Source organism: Hordeum vulgare, chromosome 5H (genome assembly GCF_904849725.1).
Source record: "Hordeum vulgare subsp. vulgare chromosome 5H, MorexV3_pseudomolecules_assembly, whole genome shotgun sequence".
Lineage (NCBI taxonomy): Eukaryota > Viridiplantae > Streptophyta > Magnoliopsida > Poales > Poaceae > Hordeum > Hordeum vulgare.
In genome coordinates, this window is record NC_058522.1 from 14,201,228 (window position 1) to 14,218,032 (window position 16,805).

The 16,805-nt window shown below is 44.4% G+C and overlaps 1 pseudogene; it reads left to right on the plus strand.

Moving 5' to 3' along the window:
- The first annotated feature begins 435 nt into the window (after positions 1-435).
- LOC123396196 lies at positions 436-14,644 on the plus strand (annotated as a pseudogene).
- The last annotated feature ends 2,161 nt before the right edge of the window (positions 14,645-16,805 follow it).

Here is a 16,805-nt window from a genome sequence, read left to right on the forward strand (position 1 = left end):
AAACCGAAGAAGGGAGAGGAGCCCAGCCTAGTGCTGCCGAGCTGGCCCAAGGCCCGCGTGGCCCCTGCCTGCCTGCCCTAGCGCAGCCCGATCCCGATCCCCTCAGTGTCTTCCTCCCCTGCGCCGTTGCTCCCTCAGCCCCGATCCCCTCTGTTCTCCCCCCGTTCCTTCCCCCTTCTTCCACCCCGTAGCGCACCTCCCCCTCTCGACCACCAGCTGCCGCAACCTCCCGCTCCCCGCCGGTGCTCACCCGTCGCCCGTGCCCCGCCGTGGCCTCCCTCTCCCCGCCGGTGTCCGTCCCCGCGCTGCTGCTCGCCATGGCCTCTCCTGTGTCCCGAGCTCTCTGCCACCCAGCCATGGCCCGGCCTCCGCCTCCATGGCCTCCCGTCCTCGCCGCCTCCAGTCGCGCTCGACCTCGCCCGCGCGCCGCGCTGTATGCCGGTGGCCAGCCCCGCCGCCGCAACGTCCGTGCTCCTCTTGCTCGCCCTGGTCTCCCTGCTGCCATGGCCCCGAGGTCCTCCCCATGGAGTCGTGTTGTTGCTGCTGCTCTCCGGTGCGCCCCGCCTCGTGCTCCTCGCTGCCGCCATGGACATTCTCCCCGCCGGTGTGCTCACCTCCGGTTCCCCTCGCTGCTGCCGTTGGTGTCCTGTTGCTGCTGCGTTTTTGCTGCTGCTGCGTGAAGTTGCTGTCGCCCGCTGCCGTCTGCTGCTGTGCAATGTTGTTGTTGTGCCTGCCTGCTTGTCGCTGGCTAGTTGTTGTGGCTTGTGTATGTTGCTGCTGCGCTAAGCTGTTGCGTTGCTTGCCGCCGAAGCTTGCTGGTGCCGCTGTGCTTGCTAGTTGCTTGCCGTTGTCCTGCTAGCTGCTGTTATTTGCCCTGCCGCGTGCTGCTAGCTGTTGCTTAGCCGTTGTAGTTGCTAGCTATTGTTGCCGCGAGATGCTGCTGCCGTGCATGCTAGGCTAGTTGCTTAGTTGGTGCTTGTGCTGTAGATGTCGTTTTGCTGTTCCTGCTGCTATAGCTAGTTGCTATCGTTTGTGCTGCTTGCTATTGCTAGTTGCAGGCTTGCACCAATGCTTTTGCTGCTGGTTGCTAGGCGTTGTAGGTTGCTAGCGTTACTAGTGCCGTAGCGTGCTATGTTGCTATTCCGTCGTTGCTGCTAGATGTTGCCGTGTGTAGCCTGTCGTCACCATGTGCACCATCCCCGACGCCGTGGAATCGACAAGCTCGCTGAGTCCACTACGTCCGTGACGAACCCCGAACATCTTCGGAAACGTGTTCGACTACCGACGAGAAGACCCGTCTACCGACGCCGTAGACCGTGAACCACGATGCCGAGCGAACGACTACCATCGACGAGACCCGAGTACCACTACTTCCACGACGACCACAATGACCACGACTTCCACGATGTCCACGACGACCACGATGACCACGACTTCCACGATGTCCACGACGACCGTTGTTCCCCTTCACCGGACCGATCCGCTCCGATATGCACGCTTCGAAGGTATACCGATGAGACGTGTCGTGACCATGTGCATGTGATGTATGAGTTGAATATATGTATGCACCGTATGTTGCCCGTTGCACGTGTACTTCTTTTGTTGTGCCTCGACACATGGGAACCCGGTAGCGGGATCACCCCATTCTTATGTAATGTTCCCGCACACGCTTCCTGTACGTTGACACGATTGCTCGACGAGCTATCGGGATAGAAACGTTGTCGTGGCTTCGTCTCCGTTTTGCCGCCATGGTTCCCTCTCGCTCGCCGTGGCGACATATGTTTCTTTCTCCTCTTGCCGTGGTGTTGATGACTCGCATTCATGACGCATTCATGGCATATACGTCTTGTGTTGCATGTTCTTGTGCCGTAGCTCCGTTCTATGTTCCGCGAGTTAAACTGTCTAGGATGTCAGGTAGGATCACCGCTTCACCCCTTGCCATGTTAAACAACATTAAACATTGCCGTGTTAATAAATCGGGAGTGAATTAAATACTTAAACGTGGAGTTTCGTCGATATACAACCCGTTGCATATCGAGCTTCACTTAATGTGTAGAGTTTGCGTGAGGTGAATTACCATGCCATCCCTTGCGTTTGAACTGATCATGCATCATAGTAGGTTCTGCATCATGTTGTTCATCGTGTGGTGAATATTGTGTTGATGTTTGTTTCCGGCTTGCTCCATCTCGATAGAGTTCCGCAAGCATGTCGGAATGTGAGGACCCGTTCGTCCACGTTGGTTCGTCTGCTTCACCGAGTTGTTCTTCTTCCAAGCGGGATCTCAGACAAGATGACCATTTCCCCAGATACCATTACTATAATTGCCATGCTTGTTTATCGCTTCTATCGTTTATGTCTCGTTGCCTACCACATGTTAAATATCAGCCTCTCAACAATGCCATGATTACCTTCAACCTGTTCGACCTAGCAAACCACTGATTGGCTATGTTACCGCTTGCTTAACCATGTTGTTAGCGTTGCTAGTTGCAGGTGCAGTTGCTTCCATGTGATAACATGGGTTCCTTGTTATATCATCATATTTAAATGCTATTTAATTTAATGCACCTATATACTTGGTAAAAGGTGGAAGGCTCGGCCTTTCTAGCCTGGTGTTTTGTTCCACCTTTGCCCCCTTAGTTTCGGCTACCGGTGTTATGTTCCATAAATGAGCGCTCCTAACACGATCGGGTTGTTATGGGGACCCCCTTGATAATTCGTTTTAGATTAAAGCTGGTCTGGCAAGGCCCAACTTTCGTACTACATTTTCCTAATAACTAATGAACTGCATAGGGAGTAATTAACCCGAGGATTTTTAATCAACCCCCGGGCCAGTGCTCCTCATGAGTGTTGGTCCAAAATGGACAGACTGCGGGGCCACCACAGGGCAACTCGAGGTTTGGTACCTGTAGGCTTTTCCATCCGTCGTGTCCTGAGAACGAGATACGCGGCTCCTATCGGCTTCGTCGACACGTCGGGCGGCCTTGCTGGATTAGTTTTACCTTTGACGGAATATCTTGTGCATCGGGATTCCGGTGATGCTTTGGGTAATCTCAGAGTTGAGGTTTTCCACAAGGGAATCCGACGAGATCGTGAGCTTCGTGATCCAGGATTTCTATGCGGCTTGTGGTAATTTGTGATGGACTAGTTGGAGCACCCCTGCAGGGTTAAATCTTTTCGAAAAGCCGTGCCCGCGGTTATGTGGCAACGTGGAAGCTTTGTTTAACACTGGTTCTAGATAACTTGAAGTTAACTTAATTAAAATATGCCAACTGAGTGCGTAACCATGACTGTCTCTTTTGATCGAGGACACGGTGGGGTTATGTCTGACGTAGGTAGGTGTTCAGGATCATTCATTTGATCATCAGTAGTTCACGTCCGCTATGCGTAGATCTTCCCCCTCTTATTTCTTGTACTCGTAGGTTTAGCCACCATATATATATGCTTAGCCGCTGCTGCAACCTCACCACTTAACCATACCTCACCGATTAAGCTTTGATAGTCTTGATACCTTTGGAAATGAGATTGTTGAGTCCCATGTGGCTCACAAATTACTACAACACCAATGGCAGGTACAGGTAAAGGTTAATCGACGTGAGCGCGTTGATTGTTCATTTGGAGTTGCTTCTTCTTCTTCTTCTTCGATCTAGGATGGGTTCCAGGCCAGCAGCCTGGGATAGCAAGGATAGACGTCGTTCTTCTTTTCTCGTTTGTTCTCGTCCGTAGTCGGACCCTGTTCTTACTCTTGTTGATTATGTAATGTACTGATGTGACTCTGATGTAGCTTGTGGCGAGTGCAAGCCAATTCTATTATATATCTCTTCTTTTCAGTACATGTACTTGTAACGATATCCATTCTTGCGACACGATGAGATGCACTTCTATCCCTGACGAGGCCTTCGTGCCAAATTGAGGATAGGGTCGCATCTTGGGCGTGACAAGAAGATACGCAGGGAACTTGAGAACCAAGGCAAAGGACCCCGGGGGAGGCCACCAGCCCCCTAGCCGCGGCCTGGGGGGGTGCCTACCAGGCTTGTGGGGCCCCCATGGCTCCTTTGCACTACTTCTTCCGCCTATAAAGTCCCTAAAAATCCAAAACTGCTAGAGAGAGCCACAAAAATACTTTTTCGCCGCCGTAAGCTTCTGTCTCCGCAAGATCCCATCTAGGGACCGTTCCGGTGCCCTTCCGGAGGGGGTTCTTCATCAACACCATTGCCTCTCCGATGATGCGTGAGTAGTTCACCACAGACCTTCGGGTCCATAGCTATTAGCTAGAAGGCTTCTTCTCTCTCTTGGATCTTCAATACAAAGTTCTCCATGATATTCATGGAGATCTATCCGATGTAATCTTCTTTTGCGGTGTGTTTGTCGAGATCCGATGAATTGTGGATTTATGATCAGATTATCTATGGATATTATTTGAGTCTCCTCTGATCTCTTATATGCATGATTTCGTATCCTTATAATTCTCTTCGAGTTGTGGGTTTCGTTTGGCCAACTTGATCTATAATTCTTGCAATGGGAGAAGTGCTTTGTTTTGGGTTCATACCGTGTGGTGTCCTCAGCCAGTGACAGAAGGTGTAGCGAGGCACGCATCATGTTGTTGCCATCAAGGGTAAAAAGATGGGGTTTATATCTATTGCATGAATTTATCCCTCTACATCATGTCATCTTGCTTAAGGCGTTACTCTATTTGTTATGAACTCAATACACTAGATGCATGCTGGATAGCGGTCGATGTGTGGAGTAATAGTAGTAGATGCAGACAGTATCGGTCTACTTGTCTCGGACGTGATGCCTATATGTATGATCATTGCCTTAGATATCGTCATGACTTTGCGCGGTTCTATCAATTGCTCGACAGTAATTCGTTCGCTCACCGTAATACTTGCTATCATGAGAGAAGCCTCTAGTGAACACTATGCCCCCGGGTCTACTTCACATCATATTTTAACCTCTACACTTTTACTTTGTTGCACTTTCCACCTTCAGATCTCACCTTGGAATTAATCGTGAAGGGATTGACAACCCCTTTATAGCGTTGGGTGCAAGTTTGTTTGTTTTTGCGCAGGTACATTGGTGACTTGTCTTGATACACCCACTGGATTAATACATTGGTTCTCAAACTGAGGGAAATACTTACTGCCACTGTGTTGCATCACCCTTTCCTCTTCAAGGGAAAAACCAACGCAAGCTCAAGAGGTAGCATGCATCCAGTTTTTGCCATAACCCTCTCAACTTTTTTGTACATTCTATGTGGGTGAAATGATGATACCATGCGAATTTTCAATCTATTCAGAGTTTATTTGTACTGCTTTTCAATTGCAGGGTCATTTAGCTAAAAAATCAGTAAATGCATGAAAAATACCAAATGAAGTCAGAAAGGTTTAAAAATTGATGACGTGGCTTTGAATGGTGCATGTTGAACGCACATAAATAAGTTAAAAAAATCCCTTTGTAACAGATGAGTTTTCGTCCAAAACCCTCATACTTCGAAAGAGATTGTTGATTTTATATACGAAGTGCATCCATTTTTTGTCGTAACCCTCTCAACTTTTTAGCACATGCTATGTGGGTGAAATGAGGATACCATGCCAACTTTAACCTTTTCATAGTTTATTTATAGTGCTTTTCAATTTCAGGATCATTTAGCTAAAAAACAAATCAATAAATGGACGAAAAATACCAAATAAAGTCAGAAAGTGTTGGAAATTACGGATGTGGCTTCGAATGGTGCATGTTGAACGCAAAAAAAGTATGGAGTTGAAATTAGTTTAAAAAAATGAAATCCCTTTGTAACAGATGAGTTTTCGTCCGAAACCCTGATACTTCGAAAGAGATTGTTGATTTTGTACATGAAGTGCATCCAGTTTTTATCGTAACCCTCTCAACTTTTAAACACATGCTATGTGGGTGAAATGATGAAACTATGCCAACTTTCAACCTTTTCAGAGTTCATTATAGTGCTTTTCAATTTCAAGGTCATTTACCTCAAAGAATAAACTAATATAAAAAAGAATGAACTAAAAAGAATCAAAACAATATTAACTAAAATTATCAAAGTATTGAATTGTTAACAAGAATGAACTCAAAAGAATTTAAAAAATATTAACTAAAACTATCAAAGTATTTAGTCGTTAAAAAGAATGAACTAAAAAGAATTAATGTAAAAGATGCCACCTACGGGGCCACCATAGCGTGCATACGACTAGAAATCCTACACGCTAGTTGGGCTAGGATGCACGCCCGAAGCAGGCCTAGTAGGCCCAGAGGCATAGACAGTACGTTTAGGCCCGTAGGCCTGCATATGAGAGGAGCTCGAGAGGGTTGGCACAACCGCGCTTATAAACCACGCTCGACACCTCTCGGCTAGCGAGGTGGGACTAAACATTCACCCGCCCGTTGTCGTGCCAGCCGTAGAACTTTAGTCCCGGTTGGTGGCTCCAACCAGGACTAACGGCCCGTTTAGTCCGGGTTGAGGCCACCAACCGGGACTAAAGGCATGGGCTTCCCGCCCTTTCGAGTGCTGAAAATGAGGCATTTAGTCCCGGTTGTAGCCACCGACCGGGACAAAGGCCTAGGCTTCCCACCCTTTCGACTTCTAAAATGAGGCCTTTAGTCCTGGTTGTAGCCACCAACCGGGACTAAAGGGTGTACTATATAATTGGCTTTGCAGTTTTTCCAATCTCCAGCCGCTAGTTTCTTCTCCTCCTCACCCCTAGATCACCACCGTCTCCGCTCCCCCTAACCCTGACGCCGTCGTCGCCGGCTCCTCTTGTCTCTGACCCTGACGCCACCATCTCCGCTCCTCCGGCCCCGACCCCTCCGCGCGCCACTCGACCCCAACGCCACCGGCTAGCCACCTCCATCGACTCCGCCGCCTCCTCCCATGGTGAGCCATTGCCGCTCCTCTCCTCTCTATGTTCACCGTCTTCGTGTTGTTTTCATAGGATTCACATATATCGCGTTACATGCAGTGGTGAATCTAGGATCATGGGGTTCGGCTCAAAGTATTATCTCAAACTTTCACAGATTACTACTAAAAACATGTACTGGCTCCTCCCCCTGCCCTGCGCTGCCGCCACCGCCGCCCGGCCCTGCATTTTCTTTATGTTCATGTATATATATGTATGTTCATGTATGTATGTATGTTCGTTCATGTATGTATGTATATGTTCATGAATGTATGGCATTATATTTTTATGTTCACCAAATTTTCATATGTTGATGGTGATCTATCGTGTGCACTTGGGAAAAGCTCATCAACAAACATGATCATTTCTTATATACAAAAATAGATAAAAGATTCAAATGAATAGTGCTCAAGTTAAATAACATACACATTATATAAACTAGTCGTGAACCCGTGCATTCGCACAGGCTAGTTGCAAAATATTATCTTAGAATCCCATACCATAGAAAGTAGAAATGTGTTATGTACAGCCATAGTAACCTGACATACAATCGGGACCTAAAGGACTTCAGATGTCAGGACTAATTCATAGGGGAATAAAGTTCTTTGAAAAAGTTATCGATATGTCTGATTGGCTATAAACTAAATCGGCACAAAAACTATATCTCTTAAGATAGCATGCTGACAATATTTATATTGTTTCTGTTTGCACTATATGAACAACATGAATTTCAAATCAAAAAAACTATTTAATGTATGCCTCACATTAACCATAATTTTTTGCATCGTTTGAGGAGCATGCCAAGTGGTTGAATACACTACTATGCACGGGCTAGCTAAATAAATCACATTTTGACACATTCAGTATCATTTGTTCCTATGCACGGGTCAGGATGAAATCATAAATCTTAGGTTTTGAAGCAGAAGTAATATGCTTATTTAATCGGATTATCAATGATTGTTTGTAAAAAAAAATGGTTCCGGTAGGATATTATCCAGAAGGCACACAATTGATTTCTATTATTAACAAAATATATAATATCTTGAGACTACCATGCGTATTGAGTTAGCGTCTCAAATGAAACTCTTAAGTAGCATGCAAAGATCGGCCTGATTGTCCAGTGGCAGAATATGTACAAAATACCAAGTCTGGAAAGAATTATTAATAAGAGGCATGTATTCACCACATTAAAAATTTCAAATGTTATACTACTTTGAATGTTGTAAATAATATTTGCACTTTTTGACATTGATAATCACGTATAATGGAAAGAGAAGAAAAAATCCATGGCTTAGAAGAATCAAGGAGGAAAAACACTAACTCTGAAGTATCTTAAGTATGTGATGCCATAATCCTCAGCATATTTGTTATTGTCCTCTTGGAATGAGAGATAAAAGGGCACGCTCCGCAATAGAATTGAGCACAATAGGACACTGGACATATACATGCAAATAATTTTTAAAACAAATGGTTAAAATAGCTCGAGTGTTCACTAACTCTAGCACATAGGAAGGCTTTATTAGCCAAACGGTTTGCAAATTTTGCATCCGAGATGAAAAAGCACAAATATATGAAATTAGGATTCCCATTGAAGTTGCCAATCCAAGTATCCAACAATCTTAGTGTTGACAGTCTTGTATCCGTAAGAATAATGGAGAGTGTGATACTTAGCGTGTGGAATAATTAAAAGAAATGAAATAGAAGATATTTCTCACGGGAATCGCCATAGACATATATCTTCTATTAAATCATGCCCGGATAGAGCACTGAGATCCTTTGCTATTGTTTATTCAGAACCGTCGTGCTGACCCACTGGGACCTACTGCCAATGCAGTTATTTTGAAATATGAAGTAATACTATAGCATTGTAGTGGAGCCTTAGTAGTTCCATCTAAACACATAATAACCCACTATGTGAGCATCTTACATAAATCATAAGAGTATTAGTAATCTTATCCCGTAACTGTATGTATTGCACAGAACTATGAAGCACCAAATGAATCAGTAGTCTAAAGATATAAGGATGGCCGGCAATACAAAAAATTGCAGAGTTCACCACTTTAGACTTTTTACACAGATCCCACATAACTAAAAGCAGGTGAGCAACATGAGAAAAGCAACAATAATCCTTTCGGTATTAAAATCTGTTTACTTACACATCTTGTGTATCATTGCTTCCTTCTTACCTGCGAAATGCACTACCAAAGCTGACCGATTCCAAAATGTATATGCAAGTTCCGCTAAATGAAAGAATTTGAAAGACTAAGGCATTAAAACTGAATTTATGTACGTCGCAAAGCCCTAATAAGGAGTTCCACTACGAACTAAAAGCTTCCCCTGGCTTTTAGGCGAAATCATCAAGCAAATTAATATAACTATATATCAAGGATGTCAGGGAAAGAGCTAGTGCTAAGACGATTGTGGAGCTAAAAATTCAGCATTGGGGAAATAAAAATACATAACATGAGCTATAGTTCATTGGTCTCAGCTTAATGATATTTGATGCTATCGGTAGAACTTCAAGTATTCCTTTCTATAATGCTTATCACCTCGTGCGTAATCTAGTCGATATCCAACCATCCTCCCCCATCTTCAGCTCCAACGCTATCCTATAGTCTTCGTTAACGTGAACTATTTCCTCATGCCTATAGCAAGGAAACAATCATATGTCCATATTGCTTCTTCACACATTTCAAAAATGAATTGAGTAATCGTGGTCCAGTTTCTTCTGAGAATCTTGACGTGCTGATGCCCAAAGCATGCACTACCCAAAGAGGAATCCCTGTTTTTGGAGGCGGGGTGTGGCTTAATTACTCATGACTACAGCAAGCAAACAATCACATACCCATATTACTTTTGCACAATGTTTTCTAAAAATAATTGAGTAATCGTGGTCCAGTTTCTTTTGAAAATCTTGACATGCTCATACCCGAAGTGTACACTACCCAAAGAGGAATCCCTGTATGTAGAGGCGGGTGGGGCTTCTTTGCTAGCGGGAGGAGGGTGAGCGGGACTGTTGTGAGGAGTCTCGTAGCTACCATGTCTGCACTAAGTTGATGTCGATATACCTTATCCGTTGCATCTGCCAATCATAGGAGTTGATCCTGCAAAAAGATGCCAAGTTTGTAACTGGTCGAAATTGAAGCTGGGGTAATTGAAAGATTGGACACCAAGCCGTCAGAGTTTAGCGTGGCGGATAAAATTTAGAAGTTTATCAAGAGGACCTGGAGGGCGCTGCAATGTTGAGCATGAGGGCAAACATCTTTAGGCCTCGTTTGGTTAAGGGGGATTGGGGAGGTTTTGAGAGGGAGGGATTTCAGGGGATTGGGTGAATCCCTTTGTTCCGCCCAATCCTCTCAAATCCCCGGGGTTTTGCTTCCACTAGTCCCCCGAGGAGGGTTTTGAAACACATGGATAGGAAGGGATTGAAGGGGAACGGAGGGGATTAGGCTAAGCAAACCCCTCCTACCAAATAAACGCCCGAGGATCTGTGGGGTTTCTGCCCCCCCCCCCCCCCGGGGGGATTTTCCTCTCAAACGTTGCAGTGCCCAGATGTTTGTTTCGCGTGGGTTGGAGGGGTTTCGAGGGGATTAACCCCGCGAGGCCCAGAATCCCCACGAAACCCCGACGGCCTGTTTGATACACGAGATTACATGGGCCAACCCACTCGATTCCCCCTTCGATCCGCTTCTTCCATGCGCTTCAGAACCCTCGAGGGTGGGCTCGAGGATTTTGTCGCGCGACTCCTCCCCAAGCCGCCGCCGCCGCCCGACTCCTCCCCGAGCCGCCGCCCCTGCAACCCAACTCCTCAACGCTGGCGATCTGCTCTGGCATACCGTACTACTCCCCGACGGTAAGTCTTCGCCTCGCCTCCCCTCCTCTCCTCTCCCCGTGTCGTCTAGGGTTCTATCTTTGTCCAGCCATGGCTGCTGCCTCGTCTCGGTGGGTGGGGCTGGTGGTGCTCACCGCGGTGGAGACGAGCTCGTCGTCTTAGGAGCAAGAAAGCAGAGCACATCTTGCAGTTCGCATTCTGTGAGAAACCTGCAGAGGATGCACCGACGATTCAGAATATATGGTTTGTGTAATCAGATGGCAACTGCAAATGACGATTCAAAATGTAATCATCAGATTTATCGACAGGGGTGCCACCAGTTTAATTTTAGGAACAATGAGAGGTGCTTGAACTTACTTACTCTTGTACAGTATAATATAGCACATTCAGAATAAATGGACAACGACACTACAATTACCAAAGCAGTTGGCCTCGTTAATTTAACGCCAGGCCTCTTTCTACAAATTCATGGTAGCTGTTGCTGCTGCCTTCTTTTGGGGTTGCTTTACTTTTCTTTGCTGTGGCTGGGTATTGGTGCTAGGAATGTTGATTGTAGCCGGAATGTTGATTTTTGCTACTTCTTCCTGGACAGGCACCTGTTCGGCGTCGACGTGCCTGACCGCAAGGTCGTGCAGTGCTAGCTCTACGAGCTGGTTGAGGAGCTATCCAGCGAACACATCGTCACCCGTTCCGTTCACACTTGGAGGCTGCCACTGGCTCTCCGCTCAGGTAATTATATCGTTTGCCCTCTTTGTATATATTGTTGGTACTAATTGTTTAGTCGTTAGTGACTGGAAATGGTGTGTTTCTGTGTAACAATCCGAGAGATGTATAGTGTCTTGGTGGTATCTTGGTGTGTAACATATCCTAAATTAACTCAACATTTATTAAGTTGTGGGAGAGAAGGGATGCTAATGTTGGAAATTTCAGGCTGTGTTAATTAACAAGCGCAGTCCCAAGTTGCAATACTCCTGATGCTTCATGCTGTTTAATAAGACGTTTAACATTCAGTTGCAATACTCCTGATGCTTCATGCTGTTCTAGGCACCGCTAACTTATTGTTGACTCGGTTGTGTAAAATGCGACACCCAACTAGATTTCTACATTATATATATGTATATGAGTGATTATTTGTTATCTTACACGTCGTTTATTATCCTGCTTGTTGTTTGCTTATTCTAGTTTTAGTGCCGAGATGAATTCTGAAATAATCGACCGAATTCGGAAGAGAAGAAGAGAGGATGATGAAGATTTGATGTCCTTCATTTGGCCCATATTGCACCAAATGCGTAAAAGAGGAACAATCGAGAGAAAGAAGCGACATAGCTCCATCCTATATGGAAAGAAGCGTGTCCATGATATTCTTACAGGGCATATTAAAAATTGCCTTGTAGCTTATAGGATGGAGCCACATATCTTTAGGGCTTTGGCATCTTACCTTAGAAGAGAAAAGTTGATATTGGATACAAGAATTAAGGTGGAGGAGAAGTTGTCCTTTTTTTTATACATGGTGTCCCACAACGCGTCTTATGAAGATCTCCTGTTAAAATTTCAACACAGTGGTCAAACATTCCATGAGTACATCAACGAGTTCTTCAACATTATTCCTCTCTTAGCTAGTCGATTTTTGAAGCCTCCGAGCATTGATGAGCCACATCCAAGAATCTCCACCGACCCAAGATTTTGTCCCTATTTCCAGATTTCCATCAGTAACACTTCCACAATTTCTTGACTTATCTAACTTGAACTTCTTCGTTGACCTTCAATCCATTTTATTTTCAGAACTGTTTAGGAGTCATTGATGGTTCACATGTACCTATAACTGCAACACCTGGGATTGCCGCTCCATTTCGGAATAGGAAGGGCACCCTCAGTCATAACATCATGATTGCGTGCGACTTCGATCTACGGTTCACTTTCATATCATGTGGCTGGGAGGGTTCAGCAACAGATGCCAGAGTTCTTCAGTCTGCGATGATGACATGATTTAGAGTACCCGAAGGGAAGTTTTACCTAGTTGATGGTGGTTATGCAAACACTCAGTCATTTCTGGCACCTTATCGGGGTGTCCGATATCATTTGAAGGAATTTGGTCATGGACATGCTCGGCCACAGAACCACATGGAATTGTTCAACCATCGACATGCTATTCTACGCAACCATGTGGAAAGGTCCCTAGGAATTCTTAAAAAGCGCTTCCCAATTTTTCATGTTGGCACACTACATACAATCGAGAACCAAGTGAAACTTCCTGCTGCTGCTGCACTTCTTAACAATATCATCAAGATGCATAATGGAGACGAGACTTGGCTTGACAACCAGCCCAATAACATAGCGCCAAATGATTTTGTTGATCTCCCAAATGGTGATGAGAATAACTATGGGAACAACGGCTTAGGGAACACTTTTAGGGATGAAATCGCAATGCAAATGTGGCAGGCATATTATCCTGAATAACCAACATTGTGGTGTGTTTTTTAATCATGTATCCTTGTTGAATAACTTAAGTCGTCTTCATCATCTAACAATGTAATCCTTGTTGAATGCAGATATGTGTCCAAAGGGGTCTCCAAAGTACAATCTTATGAAAGCGACTGGAAAAAAAGGCTTCACACGGTGCGAAGAAGTTGACACCCAAAATTAAAAAGACTTCTCCAAAAGGTATTTTAATGCTTCATCTCCGCTTGTTGAATTATAGCAACTCTTGTCATGTTGAGTGTGATCAAGTATGCCAAATTTGTGCTATGTGTAGTTAAGAAGCCTAGAGCTCAGTGGAACCCGGCTCTTGAAAAGGCTCTGGTAGATTTACTTCATGAGCACAATAATCCATATCATAGAGTGCAAAATGGTTGGTCTGCTGAATCTTGGAACAGAATGACAAAATATTCCATGAGAGATATTCCCATACAAATTTTACAAAACAACAAATCCAAGAAAAACAAAAAGAATTGAAGAGTTAGTACAGGCTTATCAAGGATGCTCGAAAGCAAAGTGGTGTTAGCTGGAACTATCATACACACATGATAGAGGCCGATCCACATCTTTGGCAGAAGTTGATTATTGTAAGTTTGATAATATATAATGCAACTTGTTTTCTCTTGTTTTCGGGTGATCTAGTTTTGATAAATCATTTCTCTTATATACACTCCTGGCCAGATATAAGCAAGTTTCAAACAAATCCATTTCCTCTGTACGACAAGCTAGGTGATCTTTATGATGGTGAGTTTAATGGATTTTCATTTGCTACCTGTTTCTTACCTTTATAAAGAATTTCTATTGCTATGTGACCTTTAATGAGAACTTGGTTGCTTGTGCAGGACACATAGCAGAAGGTAATTTCAATTTTACATCAATTGAGGCTACACAAGTGACTGACGATGATCCTGAAGTTGAAAGAGATGAGACTGGGTTCTCTTTTCATCTGAATTAGTGCGAAGATGATTTACTCATGTATGATGATCCAAGAGATGCGGTTCAAAGTGATGGTCCAAGTGGAGCTACTCAAAGTGATGATCCAATAGATGGTACTCAAAGTGATGTTACTGGAGCAGGTGCTCCTGGTGGTTCCAATAAAAAGCCAGTGAAAGAGCCCAAGAAGAAGAAGCGGGATGATCCCATGGTGGAAGTGATGGCAAACTATGTGGAGATCAAACGGAAGCAAGCAGAGCAGGAGTCTGCTTTGTTCGCAGGGTCAAAAATTGCCCAACAGTTCACCATCACCAATTTCATTGTTATTCTGCACAAGATGGAAGGCATCTCACATGGAGAAAGAGCCGCTGCATACAAGGTGTTCAAAAATGCTGAGAATCGTGAAATTTTCCTCGATGCCGCCGCCGAAGATGAAGTGAGCGCCGCCGTGTTCCTTCAGAGCGAAATGGCAGACTTACCTTGGGGTATCTAAGGTAAGATTTCTCTATGTTCTTCATACTCTTGTGTGTTTACTTTCAATTACTTGGTTGGCTGGATTATGTGTCTACTAGTCTTAGACAGATTATGTGTCTGAAAAGAAATACTCCACTGCTGCTTTATGCGTCTGCTAGTCTTAGCCAGATTATTAGCTAGGCCACTAATGTGTAACATGGCCTTCCATCGATTAGATGCAAATTTCATATCTCAAATTCATCTACATGTCAAGAAACTAAAGATAAAATCTGGTGTGGATAGTGTTGTGCTGGTGGTGTGAATAATGATTGTGTCATCATCTACTAATCGCACGATAGCTGCTGCTGTGCTTGATAGCTATTGTGGTACGAGTAGACTTTGGTAGCTGCTGTTGTGCTTGTAGCTGCTGCTGTGCACGATAGCTGCTGCTACTGTTGTGCTTGGTAGCTGTTGTGCTTGATAGTTGCTACTGCTGTGCTTGATAGCTGCTGCTGTGCATGATAGTTGTTGCTGCTGCTGTGCTTGATAGCTGCTGTGGTACGAGTAGAAAAGAGGAGCTCTCGATGGGAACCGGGTCGTACTAAATTTTGTTGTCGCCGAATGCGACTGAATCTATAGGAACGTTGAATGTTGTTGCTTCTTAATTTTATATAAGTCCATTTTTGATAGTAGGTCTCCTGGTCTTGAGTAGGATCTAGGGAGTAGTATTGGAAGTACTTGTTCACTCTGCTGTTACTATAGAATTCCATAACCTCGCTGTTGGAGAATTGCTGAGAGGGCAAAACTAAACTTGTGACTTTATCTAAGGGGCCGTGTACTAAATAAACACAGGTGGTAGTTCTGTGATTGATAGTAGGAGGTTGATGAATGTGATTGTGCCTCTGGTAGTGAGGTTAATGAATGGGATTGTGCCTCTGGTAGTGCACACTTGGTTAACCCACATGGTGCTTCGAGACAACGTGGTGCTAACAATGAAAATATAGAAAGCTGTTTGGACGCAGGAAACTGAGCTTGTTCTTACTGATTATGAACTGTCACACAAATTGTGTTCTGTAATTTTTAACCGTGTCAATGTTTAGGTTGTTTTGTAGTACTTAGCAGTAACACACTATTGCGAAATGCATTTCTGAATGACCCATCTGCATCGAACTTTGACGACTGACAAAATGCAGTAAATTTGATGAATCTTGAATTCAAGTGACTAATTCCCTTTGCTTTCCTGATGGTAGGAAAATGAAAGAGCAGAAGCTGAAGGACCAGAGGTTCAAGGCCAACGAGAACAAGCCTGTAATGAACGAATGACCATCCTTCGGACAGTCCGGTGCCTGCAAGGCCTAGCTGCCAATCATGTGACTCCTATGTTAAAATGGGTGGTGTGAACATTTGCTTGGTCGTTCTGAAAACTATCCAAGTATCCAGTACTGTGTTTTGAGTTTATATCTGCACTACATGCCTGGAATGATAAATCAGTAGATTTAATCCTGTGATGTGTTCTCGTGGACCATTCGTGGTTTTGGAATCCACTTCTATATGGTGATTTTATCATGTGATGTGTTCTCTTTTGATCTGAAGTTGTAAAAATTACATTTTTAATTATAGTGCATTCCTGTGTTTGAATCCCTTTGTACCAAATAGAAAGGATTTGAGGGGATTTGAGAGGATTGGGTGGAAGGAAGGGATTCACCCAAGCCCTTGAAATCCCTCCCTCCCAAAACCTCCCCAATCCCCTGAAACCAAACGAGGCCTTAGGGTTCGTGGGATGATGTGAGGCGAGAGAGGCCAATTGAAGATGCCCATCGGGAGAGACATTGGTGTGTGCTCCCGAGTATCCTAGATTGAGCATAGAGGGCATATAGAGTCCAGAGGAGAAAGGGTATGTTTTCTCTAGGTTGAATCTTGGAGGCCACAAAGCTTAAATAAAGAATCATGGAGGCCATACGGAATCCATCCGTGAAAGGGCCATGCGATTCTGTAGCAAAAAAAAGGTTACATGGGTTAATCTCCCTAGATTGAACCGTGGAGGCCAATGAGCTTAAACAAAAGAATCCTGTAGGCCATTTAGAGTCCAACCGTGAAATAATCAAGCGAGTAAAAAAAGATTGTGTCGGTTAATCTACACCGTAATAATTCGGTCCTACCAGATAAACGGCTCATATTTTCTAATTAACGTGGTAATTTCT